Source organism: Palaemon carinicauda, chromosome 37 (assembly GCF_036898095.1).
Source record: "Palaemon carinicauda isolate YSFRI2023 chromosome 37, ASM3689809v2, whole genome shotgun sequence".
Lineage (NCBI taxonomy): Eukaryota > Metazoa > Arthropoda > Malacostraca > Decapoda > Palaemonidae > Palaemon > Palaemon carinicauda.
Window position 1 is genome coordinate 58821550 of NC_090761.1, and position 14436 is coordinate 58835985.

Sequence of the window (14436 nt, forward strand, 5' to 3'; positions counted from 1 at the left end):
GCACTAGTCTCCTAAAAGTGGAAAACTTGTTAATATCAATGAGAGGCTCCACACTGGACAAAAGCACAGAAAGACCATGGGAACAATTACTCTCTTCACCAATTTCAAATGCTGGTATTGTGACTGATAGCTCTGGAATATTGGCTTCATCCAAACTAGGTCCTGAAAAATAATTTGAATTCATGAGCTGATTATACGACACACATCTTGTCACCAAATCTGCAGGATTTGCCTTACCAGAAACAAATTTAAAAGTGACAGGAAACATTTCACACTTTCTCTGAATATTATGAATCCTGTTGCGAACAAATGTTGTGTGTTTATTCATTTTATCTAGTTTAGATGAAGAGGCATTAAGCCAATGTAAAGCACAAATGGAATCTGTATATAAAGTTATATTCACAATCTGTAGAGGCTTCATGCAATGTGACCCAGATAAGTCATTGAAAATTTCCATAGCACATTCTACTCCTAAACTTATTGCATTTAACTCAAGGGTTGGTATCGACTTGCCATCTAGCTGTTTATTAACTAGCCTATTTTTGGCATGAACGAAGCTAAGCTTATTAGACTCATTATGAAGCAAATAAAGGACACATCCATATATATCACGACTGGCATCTGTAAACACTAAAATACTATATTCACCATTACGAGGACCAACAGATCTAGAAATACGTAAAGGTGCTGCTCTGTTACACTGCTTTGAAATATTTTGCCATTCCTTCTGCAACTCCTGAGATAGTATTTGATCCCATCCAAGTTTCTTTCGACACTGTAATTTATGCATAAATAATCTACACCTGTTAAATAATGGCATATTAAATCCAAAGATATCGAACTGGGAAGCAATAGTTTGCAATATGGACCTTTTAGTCTTAGCTTCAGCATTTAGATTAATGGGCTTTGTAAATATCTCATCAGAGTACCTATCCCATGTTAGACCGAACAGTTTATTTATTTCAGGAGTGACTACTCTATTCTCTGCATCAATTACATCCTGTAAATCCCTATCATTAGTGACAATCTGTTGAACCTTAAAATTGTATGGCTCAAAAATACATGGAATCTGTTTATAAGCCCAATGTAAACTCTCTGAATCATTGAAAGTGACAGCTCCATTATCCATATATATAAGTGAATATATTGAATGCTTCAATTCAGACAACATTGACTGGTCAGATGCTTGTGCAACTAATATGTAATACAGAGATATCATAAGTAAAAATGGGCTGCATCTTAATCCAAACGGAAGCCTAACATTCTTAAATGCAACCAAGGAAAAATCTCCCTTACTAACATTCTTGTACCAATAAAACAGTAATCTAGCTTGGTCAGCTTCACTTAAAGCAAGCATATTAAACGCCTTCTGCAAATCAAAAACTAACAAATAATTATCAAACCGTAAATTAAGGAAAGATGATGACAATTTCTGATTCAAAATAGGTCCTGAAAACATACACTGGTTATGTGATAAAGATGTGCTTTTAGAAGATTCCTTGAGATTAGACAAAAACACTACCCTACATTTAGTCGACTCTCTGTCTAGCTTAAAAATAGGCATATGAGGCAAAAAAGAGAAGTAGGGATGTTCAGCCTTGTAAACCTCTAAATCATATATTGGCTCAATGATACCCAACTTAATCTGCTCTTTAAAAGTTTGATCAACTAATTGTAAATGACCTTCATTCTTCCTGAGCTTCTTAAGGTTTGACTTAAGTATGAGCTTAGATAACACCTCATTTTTAGAAAGTAAATGAGACACTTTGGTATTCCATGACAAAGGAACTTCTATCCTTCCGTCAGATCTTCTACTAATCTGTTTTAAAGTAAATTCAGTTAACTTTTCGTCAAGGTCTGTATTAGTTTCACAATAATTCGTTTGATCATAATTCAAGAAATATTTGCACTCAGATTCGAGAATTTGATCAGTGGCACGCTGCAATTGTCCCTCCAAAATATCACCCTTATCATTAAGGACTGAAAAAAATGTATTAGTAGTAAACCCTGATAGGCAATTCTCTTCCAAAATATCAACATTATTGCTAAGAAAAAATGAATTGCTATAAACATGGATATTAAAACAATTAGCTTCCTTACTTACTGATAAACAAGCTCCCAATCCCCCATCTGTACCTCTGAAATTGGCAAGCAAAGCTTCAATATTACCAGTGAGCATTATTCCTACCTTAGATTCAATGTACACAGAGGGACTCGCATTACCAATCACTATCTCGTTTCCCGTTAAGCAACTGAAAGAATCTGTGCCCAGCAAAAGATGCACATTATCAATTTTCCTCAAATTACTATTCAACAATTTATCAGCAAGAACTAACCCTTTACTGTGCACAGCTTCAACAAGTTCACCAAGAAAGGGTAACTCCAAATTAATGCTTATCTCCGGAACCACAATTGCCAAAATATGCTCCACTGAATCTCCAATCCTAAGAGGCATCTTAATAACTTTAGTACAGTACTTTTTACTCTCATTAAATCCCTTGACGGTGAGCTCAATGTTTGAGTGAACAATTTTAAACTTTCGTGAATTTGCTAATCTAGCAGACACAAATGTACTCTGAGAACCGCTGTCCTTCAGACCCCTATAGACACTATCATTGCCCTCAAGAGAAAAAGTAAATGTGGGCAATATGGAATTCGTCGAGTACTGGTGTGTTACAGCAACTCCACTGCTAGCCTCCTGTTTGGCATTAGAATTATGTTTATTAGTCAGAGATGATCCATCCCTTGCAGATTCTGCCACACAAAGGTAACTCATGTGATAACCATTACAATTTATGCAACGCTTTTTAAACCTAAACCTACACTCGCTAGACATATGGTTTAACATTCCACATTTTACACAACCTCCGAAAGACTCAATTATGTGAACTTTTTCTGCAGGAGTAGAGAATTTCTGACATTTATTAACATAATGATTAGTTTCCTTACTATTACTTCTACTACAAAGGAGACAGTTTGGTACAGAAGATTTACTTTCCATTACTTTAGTTTTAACGGCCAAACTATCAGTACTGTCTTTAACAGGAGTATTTCTGAACTTATTTATAAACTTAATCTCTTGAGAAGTTTTACCTTTAGTACTTTCGTACCTCTCACTAGCATTAAAAAAATTATCAAGAATATCATCCAAAGAGGGGTGAGTTTTCGTAGTGATTTGAACTAAGTGGCTCTTGAAATTATCATTAATACCACGCCAAGCAAAAAACCTTGTAAACTCATTAGCATCAATTTTTAACGTCCTAACAGCCTCACAAATAGTTCTCAGATTTGAGATATAAATGAAAGGATCATCCTTCTCTCCAAGCTTAAGATTCAACAATTTCTGGATGGTAGAATTTATTCTAGCTTCTTTAGAAGCAAAAGCTGAAACCAGCAACTCCTTGGCATCTTTATAAGATTGCTTGTCAGCTTCTAAGCTATACAACAAATACTTAGCCCTACCATCTATTTGCTGTTTTAGTAAAAGCAACAAATCCCTATCTGGATAACTAAATGCACTGGTTGTGTTTTCAAACTCGGTTATGAACCTTAAAAAATCTTCCCCTTCTCTACTACTAAATTTTGGAAGAGGAGCTGTGGGCTGCTTAAGTAAGCTTCTAGCAGTATCAGTTACATTAGAACAAGGATTTGCAGAAACATCAAGCAAGGGCAATAACCTTTCAATTTTATCCAAGTAATCTTGACAGGAATTTAACTCCGTTTCCAAATCAGCCTCAACTACAGTTTCTCCATTAAAGAATTTCTCAGCTAGAATCTTACTATCAAGATCAGACAACTTTTCCTTATAGTGTAAGAGAATACCTTTCTCAGACAAACGCTCAGAAGGATTAAAGGAATCATAATTATTAACATTATTAAAACATTCAGTGACCTTTTTCCTAATAGTCTTCCGCTGACCTACAAATACCTGTAACTTATTCATAATTAACAAAATATAACGAGCTAGAAAAGAAAATTAATTATTGGACTGAGCAACCCTTAAACACAAGAAATTTACTCCGGCAAATTCGGCAGTCTCCATCAAAGCCCCACGTTGGGCGCCATAAGCTGAAATTTGAACATTCTACAATGGCAGTTAGGAAAACTCTTCAAAACAATTCACCAAATTTATTATAAACATTTCAGAGAAGTAAAAATGCAATAAATTGTCTATTCCGATTGCTTGAAGGTGGTTATAACTAGGGGTAATTTCCAAACTACTTTCAGCTTTTCCAACCTCACCTGTATAAACAACAAAAAGGAATATATCAAAATATAATAAAAGAAAGGAAATTATATAAATCCAATTTGAACAACGTATATATGAATAAATCGTAAATTGCATATATGATCTATATAAACCTAATAAGCCATTACCGATAATGTTGGAAGTGCTCGCCAATGTAAGAAACAGGGAATTTATCCTCGGACTAAGCCACTTCAATTAAACATATGGATAAATGATATCCTGGAAAATGAAATACATTCCGACATCAAACACTGTCCTGAAGCTATAAATATAAGCAATATAATTTTGCATAATGTATTCAATATAACATTCACCCTTCGAATTAAATCTAATATAAAGTCTTACCAATAATATAAATAAGAAAGATGAACGCAGGATGATAACCCAGGACGACCTAGCTTCACCAATTATACCTAAGCGAAAGTATTGTACAAGTAACAAAATTAGTTTAATAGTACACAATATATATATCTATCAGAGAGGAAGGAATTTATTTTTATATTGGTGCTTTGAAGGCTTAAGGCAACGGATAATGATTACCATAAAACATTACGAAACCCCTAACAATGCTTGGTTCTCACCTTTATCCATGCAAGCTATGAGACGAGTCGAATGCCCTCGAAGTTTAAAGTTTCATGCCGAAGGAAGCTCAGAGTCCAAATTAAAGGAAGTTAGTTCATGTCGAATAACTTCGTGAATGTGGAAACACTTGAATCTCGTGATCCAAACATGGTTCAATAAAATAGCAGCACAGCACAAATTCAATGGTAAAAATCTTGTATCACGAATCTAGCAGCTCAAATCTTCGTGCCGAAATACTGCCAGTGAAGATATGGACGGTATGGTATGCTAGGCCAGACTGACTTGGGTATATCCATGAACCTCCCAAGTAAAGAGAAAATGGCGTGATTAGCAGGCTTGTTAGCTAATTACTTAGCTCGTAGTAAGCAAGCAGGACTTAGATGGTACCAAGCATATAAATGTAATTTAACTAGTTATTTTAATAGTTTAAGAGAAAAGTCCTCCTTACTTCAATAAATACATATATAAATATACTAATAAACAAACGTAAGAAATACTAATTTCCGTTTAGTGGCCGCTCTGGTACAGAAACCCTTCCTTGGAAAACTTCTCTCTACTCCCCTCCCCACCTATCTCTTGTATAGCCTAGCCTATGCTTAGGTTAGTCTATACCCACCTGTCCCCTGTCCTACAACTCCTCCTTAGGGTGGAGTAGTAGGGCTACCCGAGCTTCCCTGTGCAGTCCGCTCTGGTACATATACCCTTCATAGTGTCCTATGGGGTTAGTCTCTAGATGTGTTCTGCATATGGGGGGCTCCCCCTCTTTGGGTGTCCCCTAGCCCTCCCTTGGGCTACCTAGCTCCCGGTCCTCTGTGACCCCTGCTCCTGGATGATAGAGCCTGTCTCTATCATGGGTACACCCTCTCAGGGGGGGGATGTCCGGAGTCCATGAATGAACTTCCTACATCCCTCCCCCCCCCTGTCTCTTTCCCTATCTGGGTGCCGGTCTCTTGCCGCCTCCACCGTCGGCGATAACTGCCTCCTACCTTGGTGACTCTCCCTACCCTTGCCGACAGCCCCCTGTGTGCCGGGGGACTGCCGACTGCCGCCGGCTCCTACCGGCGGCTCTCCTCCCTCCTAGCTTGTCGTCCGCTCGCCGGTCGGCCGCCGGAGTGCCGGCATCTATTGCCGGCAACCCGGTTCCGCTATAACCATCCTTGTCCCAGTCACCAAGCCGGCATCCTCCGACTGCCGGAGCCGCCGCTCCCCTGCCGGCGTGCCGCCGTTGTACCGGCGGCCGCCACCCTGGTATACTCTTGACTCACATATTGTCTGTCTTGATGCCAGAAACTCTGTCGGAGCGACCTCCGGCATGCCGGCGGCTTGCCGGAAACCCCCGGAGGCGTCAAGAATACTTGCACCCCCTTCTTCTAGCTATCATATGATACTGATAGCCCTATACCGCAAACAGATGGACTGTTTCCACTATTAAGATCAAGACCTTGGTACTGTTCTGTTAGGGATCATGCTGTCTCTTTGCACTCTTCTAATTCCAGCATGCTGCGTGCATCTTTGCACGGCTGGTTGCCGGAAGCAGTTACCTTAAAAGGAGGCCCCCTAGCCCCTAGTTTGGGACCGAATGATCTTGGTCCCAATCTTACCCTTGGTTTTTCCACGGAATTCCATTGCCTTATGGAACTCTAAGGAATACTATCCGGTGCCTTCGGTCTCGGATTATCCAAGGATAAAGCTTACGGTAACCAGCCGGGCGAGATGCATGGAGTATGTTCTCTTTACTATTTCAATCTCTATGCATCACACCCTTCTTTAAGTTAAAATTAATGATTAATATTAACTTAGTTTAAGAGCCATTCTTATGACTCCCCCATACTCATTTCCTCTTTCTTCCACAGGAGGAGCAGATGAAGTGTGACTTCGCCTTCTGCGCTGTGAAACGCCCGCAGTTTTACGGGCATACGGCTTGCAGGACTCACGCCCCTTGTGCCGACAAGAATGGGGATCTGAAGTTTTGGAATCCACTGAACTGTACGGTATGCCAGGCTCACATGACTGACGCCTTCCATAACCCTCCCTCAGCGGAGGTCAGAGACATTTCTCGTGAAAAGCTACGCAAGTGGGTGCGTGGCTTCCAGAAAAATGCTACCGGCCCTTACCTGGCCACAGAAGAATTGAGGTCACTCCTGTTCCCTAAGGCCTCCCCTGATTCAGTGGTACCCAAAGACGTGATTCCCATTGTCCAACTTACAGTGGAACCTGATGTTGTCATGGCTCAGTCCATGCACGAGTGTCGCCTGGATTCCGGAGATGACCTACAGATGTCGGATGTCTCGGAAGACACCGAGAAGACGCTTATGGCTCAAGGAGCCGAAGATGACGAAGACAAGGTGGAATACGCCGAGTCGGAGCAAGAGGTCGCTCCTCCGTCCATCCCCCCTCCTACTCCTACACCGACGGAAGTGTCTATTCCGTCTACCTCCTCGACCCCGGATCCCTCTTCTTCCACTCAAGAATTGATCCGACTGATTAGAGCCGTCATGGACGACAGGTTGAAGGAGAATCAGGAGTCCATCAGGTCCATGATAGGATCCAGAGAACCGAAGAGGATTTCGGTTAAGGATCTCCCCGCTTGCTCACATGTCAACCCGTGGAGGTATGCTGAGCATATGGTGATCGCGACCGGCAGGATCTTTGTCAGCGATAAGATCGGCACGGTCCCCTTGGAAGACGTGGAGTTCTTCCCAAACTTTGAGGCCTACCCGGACTGTTACGTCCGTCTGCGCTCTGAACCTGCCTCGAAGGAAAAGACCGAACCGAAGGAAGAGATAGTGTTCGATCTCGCAAAGGCCCAGGCTATGCTAGCCAACACATTCAAGAGTAGGGGCTTTACCTGCTCTAAGCTTCCGGCCCTGAGCAAGAAGCACCCTACTTATGTCGCACCTGAAAGTGCGACTCTTCCATTCCTGGAAAAGGCCTTAGCTGCGTGCCTTAAAGCTGCGGAAGAAGGGAAAGCCTGCCCTGCACTGGAGGAGTGCAGACCCTTCTCTATAGTAACTCCCCCTGACGCTCGAAACTGGAAGGATGTCCAGCATACTTTCGTAGTGTGAAAGCTAGATCCTGACGTCGCCGGACGTCAGTTTAATGAAGACCTCCCTAAGCTCAACGATCACCTCCTTCGTCGGGAACAAGATACGAAGGAGAGGCTCGCAGCATCCTTATCTCATCAAGTCCAACTTGAAATCATGGCCTGTGACACCAGAGTACCAGACCATTACATGGTACTCTCCAAATCCCACCTGATAACCGTGATGAAGGACTTGTACCACTTCATAAAGGCTCGGAGAGCCTGTCGTGAATTCGTGTTTGCAGGTGCTACCGTGAAACACGAACCCCGGAGGCTGATTTCCTCCAACATCTGGGGTAAACACCTCTTTCCCTCTGACCTCGTGAAGGAAATCACCGACAGAGCCGCCACGGAGAATAGGAACCTTCTCCACAAGTGGGGCATGTCCAAGAAAAGGAAACCCTCTCAGGACGACGGACCTCAACCTAAGAGGAAATCCCAAAAACAGAAACCCCAGCAACGTCAACTAAGACGTCAGTTTCCGGGACCCGCTACCTCCCAAGTGGTTGCCCAACCACAACAGACCTTTCAATTGGTCCCCCAACCGGTGTTGTCACAGTCACCGGTCTTCACCCCTGCCTTCGAGCAACAGTCAACTACCTTTCGTCCCAAAGGTAGAGGCTCATACAAGGGTGCAAGCAAAGACGCCTCTCGCCGTCCCTCCAGAGGCAGAGGAGGAAAGGGAGCTAGCGACCGAGGCAGCAAGCCCTCGGGACACCAGAAGCAATGAAGTGCTTCCGGTGGGAGGAAGACTCCGCCAATTCCAGGATCGTTGGACCTTCGATCCCTGGGCACACAGCATCGTCAAGAAGGGTCTAGGCTGGAGTTGGACTCAACCACCCCCAACCTTTCAGCAATTCTTCCAACAATCAACCCCCCTTCTGGAAGAATATGTCCTAGATCTCTTGAACAAGAAGGTGATAAGGAAGGTAAAGTCCACCAGGTTCCAAGGGAGACTGTTTTGTGTCCCCAAGAAAGACTCCGACAAACTCAGAGTCATTCTGGACTTATCCCCCCTCAACAAGTTCATAGCGAACGACAAGTTCAAGATGCTGACTCTTCAACAGATAAGGACCCTTCTGCCTCGAGGTTCCTACACGGTCTCCATAGACCTGGCGGATGCCTACTGGCACGTTCCAATGAACCATCACGCTTCCTCCTACCTAGGATTTCGACTCCAAAGGAAAAGCTACGCCTTCCGGGCCATGCCATTCGGCCTCAACGTGGCCCCTCGGATCTTCACAAAGCTGGCGGACGCCATAGTACAACAGCTCCGCCTCCGAAACGTCCAGGTGATGGCCTACCTCGACGACTGGCTAGTCTGGGCTCCATCGCCCGAAGATTGTGTAAAATCTTGCAACAAAGTCACCCAGTACCTAGAACACCTGGGATTCAAGATCAACGAGAAGAAATCTCGCCTCTCTCCAGCTCAGAAGTTCCAGTGGTTGGGAATCCACTGGAACCTTCAGTCACACCGCCTTTCCATCCCCCAGAAGAAAAGGAAGGAAATAGCAGGGTCTGTCAAGCGACTGCTGAAATCCAAACGCATTTCAAGACGCCAGCAGGAACGAGTTCTAGGCTCTCTGCAGTTCGCCTCAGTGACAAACCCAGTGCTTCGCGCACAGCTAAAGGATGCCGCGGGAGTCTGGAGACGTTCGGCATCCATCGCTCGAAGAGACCTCAAGAGACGGCTTCCAAACAGACTACGACTTCTTCTAAAGCCGTGGTCAGAAGCAAAGACCCTGAAAAGGTCCATTCCTCTCCAACACCCTCCTCCATCACTCAACATCCACACGGACGCTTCGCTGGAGGGTTGGGGAGGTCACTCCCACCAAAAACAGGCTCAAGGCACCTGGTCTCCCCTGTTCAAGACGTTCCACATAAACATCTTGGAGGCCATGGCGGTCCTTCTAACCCTAAAGAAGTTATCCCCGCCACCCTCGATCCACATCCGTCTAACCCTAGACAACTCGGTGGTAGTTCGTTGTCTCAATCGCCAAGGCTCAAGATCGCCCCAGATAAATCAGGTGCTTCTCCCAATCTTCCGTTTGGCAGAGAAGAAGAAGTGGCACTTGTCTGCAGTTCACCTACAAGGATTCCGCAACGTGACAGCGGATGCTCTATCTCGGACAAACCCGATAGAATCGGAATGGTCTCTAGACGCAAGATCATTCTCCTTCATCTCTCACCAAGTCCCAGAACTTCAGATAGATCTCTTTGCAACGAGCGACAACAATCAACTTCCTCGGTATGTGGCCCCGTACGAGGACCCCAAAGCGGAAGCAGTGGATGCCATGTCACTGGATTGGAACAGATGGTCCAAGATCTACCTGTTCCCCCCCACCAACCTTCTGTTGAAAGTCCTCTCCAAACTGAGAACCTTCAAAGGGACAGCGGCCCTAGTGGCTCCCAAGTGGCCTCGGAGCAACTGGTACCCCCTGGTCCTGGAGCTGCAGCCCAAGCTGATCCCTCTCCCGAGCCCAGTTCTCTCTCAACATGTACAGAAGTCGACTGTCTTCGCTTCATCATCGAAAATCAAGGACCTTCATCTCATGATTTTCTCTCCCTAGCCGCAAAGAAGAGGTTTGGGATCTCGAAGAAAAGTCTGGACTTCCTAGAGGAATACAAGACCGAATCCACAAGACGGCAATATGAATCATCCTGGAGGAAATGGGTCTCCTTCGTCAAGACAAAAAATCCTAATGAAATCACGATTGATTTCTGCATGTCCTTCTTTATTCACCTTCATGGACAGGGATTAGCAGCCAATACGATATCAACCTGCAAATCGGCCTTGACCAGACCAATTCTATATGCTTTCCAAATTGATCTGTCCAGCGACATCTTCAACAAACTGCCGAAAGCATGTGCTTGCCTACGCCCAGCACCCCCACCGAAACTGATCTCCTGGTCACTAGACAAGGTGCTCCATTTCGCCTCCAACTTGGACAATGATTCCTGCCCTCTCAAGGATCTGACTCAGAAAGTTATATTTCTCTTTGCTCTCGCTTCAGGAGCTCGAGTCAGCGAAATAGTGGCTTTATCAAGAGAGGATGGACACATCCTGTTTACCGATACAGGCGAAGTTACCCTCTCCCCTGATCCGACGTTTCTCGCCAAAAATGAATTACCCACCAAAGGATGGGGCCCTTGGAGAATATGCCCCCTGAAGGAGGATGCCTCTCTATGTCCAGTAGAGAGCCTTAAGGTCTATCTTCGCAGAACTTCAAACTTTGGTGGAGGCCAACTCTTCAAAGGAGAAACATCGGGCAGCGACCTGTCACTGAAACAATTAAGAGCGAAAATCACCTACTTCATTCGCAGAGCGGATCCTAACAGTACACCCGCTGGTCATGATCCTAGAAAAGTGGCATCATCTCTGAATTTCTTTCAGAGCATGGACTTTGAAAGCCTTAAAAACTTCACGGGTTGGAAGTCCTCGCGAGTTTTCTTTAAACATTATGCGAAACAAGTGCACGAAGTCAAACATTTTGTGGTAGCCGCAGGTAGTGTTATGAAACCTGCACCTAACTCTGCGTAGAACAGTGAGTTACTTGGGACTCTAACTCTTCGGGTGCCTATGTTGACCCTCGAGCGATTCATAGTGATGTCGAAAACACTTTGTGCTTTTATAACTGTTCTTATCCCAGGTGAAATGTCATAGTTGTCACACAAGTGCCACATGCCTTGAGCATGACGTGTTTTTTATTCAAAGACTTGCGTTCCTCGAGAACGAGTGCCTACTAATAAACTTGAAATTCCTTTTCAGATTCAAGAGCAAGTCTTTATTACTATGTACATTATAATTACTGTAAATGAACTTTACTTATTGCTGTAAATTATTTAATTTCTGCATTGTGAAATAAAATTTCTATTTTATTACCTGTGCGTCTCAATCAGCTCCTACTTACTATGAAATACATGCCTGTCATAGTTTTATTATTCCCCCTTTTCCTTATGGTTATGAAGAAATTAAGATGCTAACTCTTAATTTATATTCACTCTGATTATGTAAGGTTCCAACACGAATACTTACTTTCATTACCAGGGAGATGAACCACCACTCTCAAATACACAGTGCCCAACCACCACTGGTCTAATTTTCAGAATGTTCCTATACAAATACCAAACATTCGGCTTCATCTCCAAGTTCTTCAAGTTCTTCTATCAGGATGAATAGCCCTTCAATACCACTTTGACGTCAGCATGGCCCATGGGAACTTCTCTGCCAAGGGGGGCAGGATGCTTCTTCCCTATGGTTCCTTATTAAAGATTGCTATGCTGCTTTGTCAATGCCTTGGCACTTACTATTAGGGGAAAATCTACCACGATACATTGATTCTCTGGTATTCTTCCATCAGGACGCCATGGCTTGAGCCCAAAAAACGGATTTTGAGCGAAGCGAAAAATCTATTTTTGGGTGAGATAGCCATGGCGTCCTGATGGACCCTCCCTGCTACTTCGTCCAGTTTTAGATCCCACCCTGTTCTACTGTATCATGGTGTTGGGCAAGCAACTGGCTTCAGGATGAAGACGGGCGTGACGTCATTTGAGCAATGGCGCCCGTTTGTTTACGTCTCGAGTATCAGTAGTAGCCACGAGTGAGATTGGCTGTGGAACGGCTCCCAGCTATTCTCTACCCTTACACACCGAAGCATTAACTCTGTTCGGGGTGAAGATAGCTATGTGGCGCGTTTAGACATGCGTCCCCTGTTGATTTACGATGTCTTAAAGGGAAACCTTTGAGATACTCGCTCCAGAAGTTAGAATTCTGTGATAACCTGTGGTTAAATTCTCTGGGAATATCTTAGTAGTATTATACCCAAGGAAGCTACCAAAAAGGAACCTTCCATCAGGACGCCATGGCTATCTCACCCAAAAATAGATTTTTCGCTTCGCTCAAAATCCGTTTATTTTCCCTTTTTCCTTTCCTCACTGGGCTATTTTTCCCTGTTGGAGCCCCTGGGCTTTCAGCATTCTGCTTTTCCAACTAGGGTTGTACCTTAGCAAGTAATAAGTATAATAATAATAATAACACTCAATGATACTGGAGGGTATATTACTTTAATGTAAGGACAGTGCTGTCACTACAGTATAGCTTAGTTAGCCTAGGTACAGTATTCAGTGTTCACATAACTTATTAGTTGTAAGTGATGGCTGTTTTGCGTAATTGTCTTTATCAACTTCCAAACACCTAGCCTATAATTACTATACAGTACAGTATACGGTACTGCATTTCGTAGATGGTACTGTACAGTAGTTAATATAATAACACTAATACACAATGAATATACTAACACAGTTAAAACCGAAAGAAAAAGTAACTGTACAGTATTAATAAATATTTATGTAGGGAATTTGGGCTGTAAGTCTGAAGCATGATGCAACTCTTAATCTGTGAACTGTTGGGCATGTGGGGTAGCGTAATGTACGTATCACACTATGCTAAAATCACTATAAACACATTTATGTACAGTGTTTTCCATCACTTTTTTTCACATCACAACATGATTCTTAACATAGAGTACTGAAGCGGGATATTTACAATGCCATGAGAGACGATGCAAGAGTGAGGCCGAGTCAGCGAGAGATGGGATGTTGTGCTCGAGGCAGGCTGGGGACAAAGGAGCGTGGTCAGCTTGAAATCATCGGGCTGGGAGAGTTCTTATCAGGAAACTGCAAATAGGTGAATTTTTATTCAGTAGGTTATACGGTTCTTTGTATTGCAAATGACTGAATCTGTGAAGGAAGAACCCGCAAATATCAAGGGTTGACTGTATGTCAATAAGTAGGAATGAGGGTCTCTCCCTTTTTGCCAGTTGTTAATATACAGTATGTACACGTTTAGGCAGCTCTCCACCTTTTATGGTTATCAGTGAAACATAATCTAGCAAGAAGAATGTGTTGGCAGGTCAGTTTAGCCAACAGTGGCATGTTGTATGAATAGAGTGGTTGTTCCATCTTTGCTTTGTGGAAAGGCTCTTTTGTTTATAGCTACATAGAGAAGGCTCTCTCATTCTCTCCTGTGAAAGACTACTACTCAGCCATAAGCCAGGTCTTTAGACTGAAGGGCATAAACCTCCTTGCCTCATTGAATTTGTCCATGCTGGTGAGGAGTTTCAATCAGGCTTGCCCAATATGGGAATTCAGGTAACTCTAGTTCTGTACTTGGGTGTTTGGTTTGAGCTCCGTTACAGGTTCAAGAAAGAGAGCCATCACACAGAGATCTTGCCCTCAAGACCAACTTATTCCATTTGTGGCATCATTAAAGAGGGTAAGTGAGCTTCATGGTCCTTTTTATCAGGTCAGCCATTTACAGGACTTGGAGTGTGCCTTGTTAGTCTTCTTTGTAGACTGTTTGGTGATGTTCTTGATTCCATCCATTAGAGACACTCTTGATGAAGATTAAGATGAGATGCTTTAGTGCTCTATAAAAGCTTTTTGATGCTATGTGAAGAGAATACATCATCTCTGGTCTGATTTTTTAAAACCCTTACATGAGAAATGGCAGAAATGTTTTCTT

At 43.3% G+C, this 14436-nt stretch overlaps 2 long non-coding RNA genes across 2 annotated transcripts in view; one reads left to right on the forward strand and one right to left on the reverse strand.

Moving 5' to 3' along the window:
• LOC137629145 (uncharacterized) overlaps window positions 1–14436 on the forward strand; it is a 688047-nt gene that overhangs the window by 48769 nt on the left and 624842 nt on the right. The gene's annotated exons all lie outside the window — the stretch shown is intronic.
• Window positions 4114–5331, reverse strand: LOC137629143 (uncharacterized). Its single transcript, XR_011041454.1, has 2 exons — window positions 4831–5331; window positions 4114–4662 (listed from the first exon to the last, which is right to left on the reverse strand). It is a non-coding gene; the product is annotated as an uncharacterized lncRNA (long non-coding RNA).